Below are 13009 nucleotides of genomic sequence, written 5' to 3'. Positions count from 1 at the left end.
TTACTCGTATACTTATGCAAATCCTGTAGTGTGATTGGCTGGGTAGTGTGCAGTGGACGTGGGTCATTTACGAAATGGCGGCGTTTTCTCGTTTTTCCGACGTTCCGGGAGAACTTTTAGGAACAAATGATAATTGAATTCCTGAGAACACTCACGGTTTCTTGACTTAAAAAACTCGAAATTGTTGAAACAAAACTGTTGCGCGTGAACACAATTGCAAAATTTCAAACGACATTTCAGTGCGCGCGCTTTTTCTAAAGCGTAGAGCTTAATACCACTTAGAGCAATATTTGGAAATCGTTATTTCACGGAAAAATTCAGTTAGAATTCTACTTAAATGATAAGACTATTCGCTCTTGATTTCTACATCGACTATCACCTCAAAGAAATCTCGAGCTCAAAATCCTATTGTAAAATAGGTGTCCTGATATGACCATAACTCTGCAGAGTTGCTTATGTCAGAGTCAATGTAAGGGAAATCTCGTTGAAAACGTATGCAAACTAGTGAAACAGATAATTGTTCTAAAATGCAAAAGCAAAGGCTAGTTTCTCGCTTTGCCGCAACAAATAATTGAATATCACGCCATTAACACTTTTATTTGCTTTTTAATTGTCGCAAATACCGCAACTCTGGTCCTTGAAGCTAAAAAACCTAATTGAACCTAATCAGTAATTTTACAAATGTCATGGCGATTGCAAACGATTATCGTAATTTACTAATACAAAGTATGACAACTGATTACTTAATCATTTTAAAAAATCATTCCCAACTTCATGCTTTGTTTATTCATCATCCATTCCAAACCCAAAGAGTGTATCAGAGTCAAACCAAGCAGTACTTTCTTGTTTGTCTTTCTTTCTTCGTGAAAGTGGTTTGATCTTAGTAATTTTGCTCTTGAATGGAGGTTTCATCGTCTCGTGTAAACCACGTCCACGTGCTTTGCCCTGGAAAAAGAAACATCGCATTCAGTCTTTATTACCGCGAGTTCATAGTAATTGTAGTGACTTTGCTCAGATACACCAGTTCAGTGGTATTTGATTCAACCTTTCAGTACAATAATCATTATATAGTATATACAAGAGACCATGATCATAATCTCTTGATATATATAAGCCGGCTGAATCCATTGAGGAAATATTTTAGGAGGACTTTACCTCACAAAATTGAGAATATGGAGTAACGGATCAGTTTATTGGTGAACATTGCTTTTGTCCTTCCCTGCGGAACATGTGAGTGCTATAAAGTACTGAGTGAAAATGTCTTCTGGTTTATTTGGTCTTAGTTCTGCAAATTATCAACAGTTTTCATTGGTTAAGTTTTAACAAATTTATTGGCATATTTAACCTACCGGAGATTTATCGTAGAGGGATTCTGGACTTTTCATATCGGGAAACAACTCCTTGAATTTCGCTATTTCCTCAGATTCTTCACTTTGGATTTTAAGCTGAATGACAAAGAAAAGGAGCTGCAACTTAATTAATGGTCAATGGCTTCAAAAGTGAGTGATTCGGTAAAATCCATGCCATACAGACAAAATTCATTCCCTTTCCATATGGCGGGAAAACAAGCCATTGACATTGTAGAGTTACTCTCAGTACCTTCTTCTGTTTCTGTGGAACCATTGGCCTGCCTCGTGGAATTTGTTTCAATTTTTGCACTTCCGTGAATGGGGATTTCTCTTCACGTGGCGGCTCATTGTTCCAAGGAGATGGCTTTGGTGAAAATCTAACATTCGTTCGTGGTGTACTCTTTTGATTCTCCTTTTCGCTGACTCTTTTTCTTTCAAATTTTGGAGTCACTGATTCAACCTGTTAAGTTTACGCGGTAGGTTAGCTTCGGTATTGAAGTGGAAAAAGCACCATAAGGGTGACAGAGGCAAAATATATAAGGCAAACATTAAAAAAAACTAATAAAGTTTAACACCTGTTTTTCGTCTCCTTCCTCCTCTGATGATGTACGTTGCTCGTCTGAGCCAGCAAAGGCCACTCTCCTCTTTTTCTGAGAGACATCGTTTTGCTTGAGTATACCACGTGGCAGTTTTGGAGTTTCAGGGACCACCGCTGAATCCCCTGTTGTCGTGTTACGATTCATCGGTTTCGGCGTTGTAAGTTTTTCGTCAGAGGATGTTGTTCTCGGGCTTTTTAGTGGCTTAAGATAAAAAATAACTGAGTAGAATCGGTTGCCTCATAATGGGGATTTCTGATTTTATGCAATGCACAAGTTAAAGCACGCACTGCATAAAAATAAGATGCCATTAACTTCATAAATTATAATAATACAGTATCTTGGTCTATGTAGTCTGTGTGCACCCTACCCCTCCCCTGACAAAAATCGGGGAGAGAGACGCCTCTATTCCCGATTTCTTTGAGGGGAGGGGGCGGATTTACAAAGGCTAGAACTATGCCCTCTGTCAGTTTTAGAACATACTAAAATATTGCTCTTGTTATTGGCGATCAGCAGATTTATACTATTTTCGTAACAATAGTTGAGATTCACTAATAACACTTGAGATGTAAACGTAACCATATATACAGTGAAAATTCAAATGTACAACCGTCGAACATTTGCAACTGAAGATGACATAGGAATGTCGAAACATGTTTTGTATAATGAAAAATGTTGTTTCCTTTTTAAAAATTGCTGTTAGGCTGCTGCTTTTACGACCGTTTAGTTGAGATGTATTTAAACAGGGACAATCGTGTAGGCTGCATTACAAGATTACAAGGTCTTACAACTGAATAGGAAAAATTGTCAGTAAACTCGTCATACCTTGATTTCGTTTTCAACGACCTTTTCTTGCAGTAGCATAATCTCTTTATTCTAAAGATTAAATGTCAAAAGAAAGGCTTGAAATGATCTGGGTAACGCCCGTTTTAGAAGGAAAGAAGAATTAATGAGAATTCACAGTATTTACGATTGTTGGCTGATAATATCTTCAAATTTAAAACATTGCCGTACCGTACCTTTGCTTCCAACTGTCTTGTCAGGGTAGCGACGGTTTCAGATTTTTCAAATTCTAATCTCTCCTTATCCTTTTCCTGCGGTGAGCCAACACAAAAATCAAATTAAGAAATAGAATACATTTCCCGTGTTTCCAAGAGTTATGGGAGTAAGAACATATCTTTCGGAGAACAGACTGTAAAGCCTTCGATGAGATTTTTACCTGATTTGTCTTTAGTCGTTTCACTTCCCCCTCAAGGTTTTCGATTTGCTCTTTGGCTTCAATGAGTCGCTTCTCCTGTATGAAAATGAGCTGCCGCTGTTAAGGTGTCTCGATACCGTGTTTAATTTTTCTGAGCCATACCTAGCATTACCCATAAGCTTTTCATTAATCTTACCTCAATCTGATTGATGAGAAAATTCTACCAATTACTGGAAGAGATTAAGGTTTACTATAATTTTCATTAAAACTGAATGTCTAAGTACCCTGTCAGATTTTACGATTTAGAGGCGGCGTTTGAACCATCGAGAAAGTTGAGATACAAATTATTATTTTTGTTTATCTTATCCACGAAAATATAAGTCAAACTCAGTTCAGTTTATTGAGCAAAGACTCAAAAAGCTGACTCGAAATACCAGATATGGTCCAGGAAATACTTTATCGAGACACCTTACGAAGAAACTATGCACATTTAGGTTACTATAACAAAATTGCTATTGCCAGATAGTGAAGCGTTATTCCCACTAATTTGGTACTTACATGTTGCTCCTGAGATTCTTTCTCTGCTTTAACACGCAAGAGTTCCAGTTCTCGCTCTTTCTGGGCTACAATTTTCTCATTTTCCAACTGATCAAGAAAGCAGAATAAGGAGGACGTTTAGAGGACTGAACAATTACAAAGCAGCACTTCTCGTGCATTTAAGCAACCTGGAGTAATTATTCGATGGACATTCGCTGAGAATTCATTCCTTTGGGACACCAATTTTCGCTCAAATGTACGAGTTTTTGATCCGGTAACAGGTTACCTAGTGCTACACTATTTCTCACAAAAAATGTTCACATTCTAGAAACCAATTGTTGAGGGTTGTAAAATTGATTTAGTCATAGGCTAATTTTTGCGTTTGTAATTCTATGAACGATATGTAAGGTAACAGATCTACCTTGTACTTTTCCAGCGTTGCACACAGCTCATTCATCTGCTTTTCAGATTCCTTTTGGACTTTTTCCTTGTCTCGTATAGCCTCTTCTTTTTCCTTTTTAAATTGTCGAACCTATTAAATTGTATGAAGTATTTAAAAAATGACAAAGATTTTTGCAACGAAAAGAAAGAACAGAAATCGAAGAAAAGTCACTAATTAAAACAATTATACCGATGTAGTGATGCTGCAGCTATTAGCACCCAGTTACTTTCATAAAGGGTGTAAAAATGTGCTCGGTTTACTCGTTCAAATAGACAACTAGCAACAAGATGGCCTTACTTCTTCTCCAGCTTTTTCCAATGCTTTTGATTTCTTTGTCATTTCTTTCTTTGTACTTTCCAACTGTAAGGTAACAACCAATTGTATTTAGCTAGTATCAATACTGTCACCAATAATATATATCAGCCTAAGTTACGTACCACTTTTTTATCATGGTACTGATAACTTTACCTGACACACGACAATACACAGCTTTCGTGCTAGTACACTATATAATTACAGCTTGAGCTCAGAAATTGGTTTTCTTTTAGCATAGGTTGAGTATAAGGACAATGATGCAAATACTAGGTCGTGAACTTTTTATTTGACTCTGATGATGACTTCATCTCAGTTGTTGTGACACCAGTCACCAGCAATAGTCCTTTTTCAGAGGTACCCTCACCCGTGCAGACTAACAGACTTGATGAACTATCAATTTTACTGTTGTGTTTTCATCAGCAAAAAAGCTACTGAGTATAATCTTTCGTGGTGCAGGCTATGTTCGAATGGTTGGCAAAGACAATACAAATGTTTTACTTCATCAGGACAAAGCCACGAACGCAGAGTGCAGGCCTAGTTAGTTTAGGTGGTAGTACTCAGAGCCAAGACATGACTTAGAGAAGGAAATGGAACATCTTGGTCAGGGGTGAGTTCAATCCGTAATCATACAATCGCTCATAAGAACTGCTATTAGCATGATATGAGAAGTTGGTCGCAGAGAATGAACTTCCTGAATCTAGTGATGTAATAACAGTACCTGTCCGTCAACGTCCTCACAGTGGCTCCTTGCTTTTTGTAAATCTTCGTTACTTTGATTCAACTTCCAGTAAAAACCAAACAAAATGTCAATATTATCAACGTATGGCTTAAATTTAACTTCGACAGTCGTATGTAAAATAGATTGCATGAAATTTTATGAACAATTACAATATCCAAATTGTTCTTCGCACCTTCTCTGTTACATCTTTTATCTGATCCTTGTAGGCAACAAGTTCGTTGGATAACTTGGATTTCTGCCATACACAGAATGTGCACATATCAGGTGTCGGTAGTTAACCCTACAAGGCGAAATAACAATAAGCTACGAATTTATACCTGATTTTCTAACTTGTCCAGCTGCTTAGTTTGAGAAGTAACCTTGCTTTTAAGCGTCTTGTTCTGGTATAAGCAAAAAAAGAAATACTGGTAATAACATCAATGCACAGCATTTACATGTCTAAGAAAACCAGTATAGAAGAAAAGTTTAGTCAAACTCACCTCTTGCTGAGTTTCTTTTGTTTGTTTTGTTTTGGCTGCAAGTTGATCCTGAAGGTTTTTTGTCTAACAGGAGGAAATGTACAGCACATGTAAAAATTTGGGATGGCTGTCGTGATACTCTCGTAATGTTATCCCCCATGCAGTCCCGTCTGTCGGAACAACTTAGCTGTCTCTGCGACTAGCATTGGTATCAACGTTCAAGCTTCATGCAGAATTCATGGAATTAAAGATTTAGGCGTGCGACGTTTCTCAAAAATCATAAGAAAAATATAATCTATTATTATTAGATCTCCCTTTTACAAATACTTTTACAAACGCTCTCAGCCGTCAAAAGCGTCAGTTTGTAGAAAAAGAATATATATCTTAGTTTGCTAGCATTTTGCTCACCTTAGCCTGTAGAGTTTCCAATTTCTTTGCCTTGTCTTTGAGATCGTCTTTTAAAGTTCGGATCTGTTATAAAGCCAAACAATCAAACAAGTTCGTCAATCTATGATAAAGCTTACTTGAGTCGATGTTCTACCTAAAACAAACGTAAAACTCAATTCAGAGGTGAAAAATGTTCTCACGCTATCTTTTTCTTTTTCTAATTTCGTTGTCCTCTCTTCGTCTTGTACCGTTACATCATGCTCCATTTTTTCGAATTTTTTCCTGTTGAAAGAAAAGTGAAGAGAATAAGTAGGTTTTCCCCTTGCTCAGCCTTGCTGTATCTTCAGTGGATCAACCACCAAAGTCATACTGCCAGCTGAGATACTTGACTCTTATAAAAGAAGTTGCGCAGTGCTGTGCGTTTTAGGAACTCACTGCAGTCTTTCGTAGTCTTCCTGAAGTTTCTGAACTAGCTCATTTGATTCTTTTTCACGTTGTGAAGCACCCTGATGACAAATAAATATATTAAATATTATGTGACAGCTACATTTCACTAATGAAAACTTGGAACAATTTAGCAACAACAACAACAAAAAATCCAAGTACCTTCAAACTCTTTTCCAGTACTGCAATTTTTTCTTCTAAAGCGTCTATTTCACCCCTTCGTTTTCTTTCGGAGGCCTTGGTGAAAAGAAAATTAAAAACATATATTCGAAACCAATAAAACGGGTATACGAAAGTATAGTATTGGTTTTAAGTTACATTTACCCCAATAAACACCAATGCTGCAGGAAAATTGGAGAGGTAAGCATTCATTTTATAATCAAATAGAAATTAGTTACATACCTTAAAGTCTTCAATAGACTTTTGGAGTTCTTCTTTTTCTTTTCTGCAACAAGAAGACTTTATTGTTTATCCTAAATAAATAATTTCAATGGATTACGGGCAATATGATATATCTTAGACTAAGAACACAGGCGGAAGTCGCATGAATTATGATTCGAAGGTTGTAATTTTATTTTGCTTGGCAGTGTTATGTGGTAAAAGTAAACAGTCTTCTTCTAATTTGTCCTTCACGAAACGAGTGCATTTTAACATTGTATTTTCTACATAAAGTTAGAGTATTTTCCACATATATGTACTTTTCTGGCTACAAAACACCACTTCAAAGGGAAACACTTATTTTTTTTCAACGTTACTCATTGGAGTCTGCATTGAATTGCATAGCTCAACATTTTGCAATTCAGTTCCACCCTCTCTTTAAGTATGTCAATGTGGCACCTTTCATTCTCCAGTTTTGTTTGAAGATCTTGCACGTTCTCTGTTAAGTATTTCTGACTGTAATTTGCTTTGTAGATCTTGCCCTCAAGATCACTTATAGTCCTCTGAGATAAAGGAAACTTGGTTAGTAATAAATAATCCAGACTTTCAAAAAGCGATCTTCACATTGATGAATAAATGTTGAATTGTATTTACCTGCTTTTCTTCGGAGGAAAGTGTTAAAAGTCGGAGCTTTTCCTCTAATTCTTCTTTCTTTTTGTTCACCTGGTCGAGTTCATTCGTTAAAGAAGAGTTTGTTTCCTAAAACAACAAGCAATTTATTGATGAAAACATCTAGTTAACAATTAGATTATCGTTAGTCATCTGTTCTAGGACAAGGCGAGCACAAAATGTGTGTCGGAAGGCTAAATAATTATTACCTGTAATTGAGCAAGCTTTTCCTTTGATTGCCGTACCATTTCTCCCTTAGAGGATACCCTCTCTTCCTCTTTTGAAAGGCTGGTCTGCAGGTCTCCACAAGCTTTCATCAGCTCATTCTGAAATGTTCGTTAAGTGAAGAATAAACTCAGTAAGGATGGCAAAATATTTCCCTTTTCCGTCGTAAAAACTTTGAAATGGAATTCTCAAATTCATTAATAATTCATAAAGTTTAAACAAGGGAAATCATGACCGTGGCGGTGTTTGGATATCTGATCTTAATTAGCATAGATTTTTTACGATTTTATTTCTACGTTTTCTCCTTAGTTTTAGTTTCGATTGAGAAGATATATCAAACACTCAAGACAACGTTTGACCACATTTCGAAACGCCTCGAAGTTCGTCAAAAATACTCCGCTACGTGTCGTATTTTCAACCCTCTCCTCGGTGTTTGTGAATGTCGTCGAACGCGGTCTTTCGTGTTTGAAATACATTCGTGTTTGAAATACATTAAAGAGTTTTGTGAGTACCTCACCTTTTCTTTGAGAATATTTTCGTTTAAGGTGTCTACTTTTTCTTTCTCTCTTATCAGAGACTCTGTGAAAAGTTAAACATTTAAAAATATTAGATTATAGTTCGCCACTGACCTGACGAAAATGAGTCACAGGAAAAACATTGACTCTATTGTTGCCCTGGTAGCAGTACTTGTCCAGTGTCAGTATATGTGTAATTTCCATTGATAACAAGAGCAAAAGCTCAAAACACTGCGTGGCAGTATTAAAGACGATGAAATAAGTAAGTTAAAAAAGGTAGAAAAACTACCAAAACGTTTTTAAAAAAATATTGAAGTAAATCTTTCAAACCTTTTTAGTATTAATTTTACTTATTACGTGTGATTTCGCCCATTGAATAAAGAGGCTTCTGACTTGCAATCTTTCAGTGTAAAACTCACCAAGCTTAACTTGCAGATTTGTCAATTCCTCCGTCGTTGTTTCGTTTACTCTGGTAAGATTTTGAAGGCTTTAGAGAGAAAAGAATTAGAAGACTAAATGAAAAGATAAGTCAAAAATTGAACCAACAGCTCGTCATTCATAGTTAATGCCGGATCTTGAATTTTTTATAACTATTCTTAACTATCTTGTGACAAGTCATTACATAATTTGGGGAAAAAAGAAATGGGATGAGTTACAAACGAGTGCTTTTTTTCCCTTGGATTGTTTCGGTTTGTTCCTCCGCGTCAGTTTGGTATTACTGGTACTAGTCACTTGCCTCTCTTCCAGTTTCTCTTTTTCACTTATCAAAGAAGAAAGCTGTTTCTCCAGCTCATCTAGAACTTGTCTTTGCTCCTTTTTCATATCAAGATTATTATCTTTTAATGTTTGATTCGCTTGTTGGGCATCCTGAAACTGTAATTGGATGGTATTGCGCTCCTGTTCGATCCTCTTGCATTCCTCCTAAAATAGTTACGGGAAAAATATAAAATATTATATAATATAGAAGATTATTTTCTTTACATGCACAGGAACTAGTTGAACGTTTCAATCATTTTAAAGAGTTATTTCTCTATGCGATTATGTTCTGCCATTTTTAAAGAGGACCATGCAAGACGACTATTTATTCTTGTTCTAACCTTATTAAAAGACAACATTTCCTCTGTATTTTGTATTTGGACCTGTTGCGAGGTGATGATACTTTCAAATTTCTTCAGTTTATCCTGTAATAAGGCTGTAAAATAAAATAGAGAAACTCATGTGTTCGACTGAACCAGTGGTCGGAAATATGCACCGCTGTTGGGGAAGTATGTTGAGTACAAATACCTAACCAAATATAAGAGTAGAGATATCTCAGAATGCATTTGTCGGTTTTGCGCGTTCTGATTTCTAGTGATAGAAACTGGCTCTGAGTAATAAACTGGTTTATGGTGACGCCGATAAAATCAGAGCAAATTACCTAGCTCATGCCCCAATGAAGTAGACTCTTCTTTGCTCTTGTCCAAAGCTGCTTCCATGGTGGAAATTTGTGTCTCCTTTGTCTTCGTGTTATTCTCAAGAAGTTGAATCTATGTTAGTGCAACGATAAATTACGCTATGAGAGACGTTTTTAGAACCAAGTAATTAAAAGGCCATTCGAAACGACTCTTTGTTTTCATCACGTAGTCTTATTGCACTATATTTTATTACGTACCTGACTCTCTGCTTTCTCCAGTTTTTCCGTATAGTCCATGACGAATTCTTCATGCACCTGTCTCTGTTCTTCAACTGAAAGGACAATAAATAATATCAAGGAATTAAATGAATGAACTAATTAATAAAATGAGCGAAAGTTAAAAAGGCTCTCCAAAAACTGAGAGCAGAATAAGACTACGACTTACATTTAGTTTTCATTTCATTGTGCTTTGTTGTGTGTTCAATCTGAAGACCCTGAAACTTAATTACCAATTCCTGTTGAAAGAAATCCAGTTATCATATTTAAACATAGTTTTCCAAGTGAAACTTTCTAGAGACCTTTAAATTTTTATGGTATGGTCGTGTTAGTGGGAGGGGACCCGGGATTTAACGTTCAAATTATATTTGCTATAAAAATTTATATTCTCACCTGGAACTGTTCAATGCGCTTACTATCTTCAAATCGAAGTTCGTCGCGATCAGCTTCCCCTGCGAGAAGGCATGTTTAAAAAAAAAAAAAAAAAAATGATGATGATGAATTCCTTCCCCAGCCAATCAGTGAATACACTAGCTAATTTACTTACAGCAATGCACCTTGGCTGAACTAGCATACTGTTACTTACAGTTTAGTTACACTGAATGCAAGTACATTTGTGTCGCCTTTTAATTAGTTCAAATTGTAACTGACGGTACAGGATATTCACGAGTTTTAGTTTTGACATTGCATATTCGTAGATGTGCCGCGATGGCATGTAAGGTTTGACAGTTGTAAAGTAGAGACCTATCACGGTTTTAAAAGCTTGATGGGCAGGCAAAGCTCATCAAAAATTACGATGTTTATATGGGAATCCCATGCATGGCAAACAATTTTCTTTAAAAAATTGGATTTTGAACGATTTATGAATAAGTAGAGATAAGAGGCAAAGGATTGCATCAACCAAATTTAAGGGATGTGTCTCAGTCCAGTCTCGTCATTAAATGTCCATGGATACATTTGTCTATAATTTTTTGCGCAAACTTGTAAAGCCGCGTAAAAATTTACAAACAAATGTATGGAAAATTACAAACGCGACTGGACGATTTCCAGCACAGCTACAATCATCGGACATCCGCAAAGGTCACGTGACTAAGTTGCAAATGAAGAGCAGGTTCTTCAGTACGACCGTCACGAACAAAATACAAAAACAGGCTAAATAGGGTTAAAAGCTTACCTCTATGTATATTTTCCTCCACTTTCGCAACATGATCTTTCAGTGCGTTGCACATATCTCGAGTAGAAACAATTCTAAGAAGGATGTAAATGGCTTTTTTAGTATAGCTTTCACATAAAATGTGTATTGGATTTGGAAGATAAATATGTAATGGTGCCTGTAAAGGAAATAACTGAACGTATAGTGTATTAATTTACTTGTGTTCGACCTCCTCTCTACTTGCAAGCTCTTCTTGAAGCTTCGAGCTAAGACTTTCATTCTGGAACTGTGAATCAAAAGCACGGACTATGACTATAGCTAAGAATAAAAGGTTTAATTCTATACCTCTTCAACGTTTTGTCATATATGCGTCATAAGAAACAATATTTGTTCAAATTTTCTGATCATATGATATATTTTTGTGACATTTGTTATGTTTTTGTAGCCACCTGAATGTATTAAGTCCTCATAAATCCCACAAAAGAGCATAAGTGATGGCATTCCATACCAGCATACCAGTCTTTTCAGTCTACAATTGACTTTTGATAAGCCTCTTAGTTTGTAACGATCGATGTGATTTTAAGCCAAGGCCGGTCAAGTTATTTTACATTGGCTAATGTCAAGTGATAGAGCGGTTTTCAATTGAGTATCGTAAAACCAAAACTAAACCAATGACTTACTCAGCCAATCCCAAACCGTAGTAAAACCAAAAACCAAAGTACTTGCCTGATTACTTTCGACACTCAATTGAAAACCGCTCTATACAGGCTCTAAAAATGGGGTGTAATGATATGTGAATCCACACCGTAAATCAAGTTTTGGGAAAAAATCGTCAGAAAGTTTGAAACTTTCCACATGTTAAAGAGCAGAGAACTCAGAAGTTATCTCCCTAGAAAGGATAAGACTGACTTCAGTAGAGGTTTATGCTGATCATCAGATCCCTTTTTACCCCACCCCAACGTTTACCTAAAAAAACCCAAGTTGAAAAATGCCAAGATCACAAACTGTAGATGACAATGGATGAAAATGCTACTATGGTCTGCTGCATTGTAAAGAACAGTTAATTCAAATGTAGATCAGTGTATTAACCTGTAAATCGAGGATTGATTTCCTCTGAGAATCGATTGTTTGGACAGCTTCCTGTAGTTTTTTCTCCTGCAAAAAGGGGAAAATAAAAAGGTCCGGAAAATACGTGGAAAAAGGATTGCCTTTGGCCGTGTCAAAATCAGTTAAGACCAGACAAAAGGAAAAGAGTATGATGACAAACATTTTTACCTTTTCTTTTATTTCTATCTCTGTGGACATTTCCCACTTTCTTATTTTCTCTGCTTCTTGATGAAGGCGAGTGTGCAAGGTATGAATTCTTTCTGCAGATTGCGCCATGTCTTTTTCCACTTTCTCTGTTTCTGCATGTTAAAGTGGTATTAAATATTGCTTATATAAACAAATAAGTTCAGTTGTCTTTTTTTTTACACAAAACTCTGGTTTTCTTCGGCCTAAAAAATTCTTATTAGCTTGTAGAATTAAAAGAAACTTTAGCAGCTACCTTTTTCTTTCTGCCTTGGGTTGTTTTGGCGAAAATAGGTGTTAGAAGGTGAGTTGACCGGCCTGATGTTTAACTGATGTCCATGATATGCAGTTTTGTTGACATTTGGGCTCGCAAAATACGAAGCTGATGTTGGAGGAGATTGGGAAACTGAGCTTGTAGACAGCTTGAATAACGGTTGCTGAATATGATGCTTCAGTTGTCTGTGGGCCTGGGATTGCATCTCGTGAATGTCACCTCTCTTGGCGAATGAGAACTAGCATGGTGTTGAGAATGTAAATCCACAATGAAGCTGTGGTGGCAACATATAACTTAAATTTACGAGACTTTTGCCTGTTTCCTCCTCGGTAAGGATTTTTGTAGACAAAATTTTTGACTCAAATCATTTT

General features: G+C 36.4%; 1 pseudogene across 1 annotated transcript; it reads right to left on the bottom strand.

Moving 5' to 3' along the window:
- Positions 1–50: 50 nt before the first annotated feature.
- LOC145479190 (uncharacterized) lies at positions 51–12962 on the bottom strand (annotated as a pseudogene). Its single transcript, XR_014048398.1, has 34 exons — positions 12621–12962; positions 12350–12480; positions 12164–12229; positions 11293–11360; positions 11096–11169; positions 10315–10373; positions 10091–10160; positions 9904–9977; positions 9646–9778; positions 9350–9444; positions 8989–9173; positions 8672–8739; positions 8255–8316; positions 7722–7838; positions 7498–7602; positions 7303–7406; positions 6868–6910; positions 6628–6702; positions 6457–6527; positions 6222–6303; positions 6043–6105; positions 5656–5718; positions 5494–5556; positions 5349–5411; positions 4420–4482; positions 4102–4212; positions 3702–3788; positions 3165–3239; positions 2965–3039; positions 2771–2821; positions 1925–2149; positions 1600–1809; positions 1346–1445; positions 51–938 (listed from the first exon to the last, which is right to left on the bottom strand). The product of XR_014048398.1 is annotated as an uncharacterized LOC145479190 (transcript).
- Positions 12963–13009: the final 47 nt, after the last annotated feature.

This window comes from Orbicella franksi, chromosome 2 (assembly GCF_964199315.1).
Source record: "Orbicella franksi chromosome 2, jaOrbFran1.1, whole genome shotgun sequence".
NCBI lineage: Eukaryota > Metazoa > Cnidaria > Anthozoa > Scleractinia > Merulinidae > Orbicella > Orbicella franksi.
The sequence above is the reverse complement of the archived record's forward strand: the minus strand, read 5'-3'. Positions and strand labels throughout refer to the sequence as shown.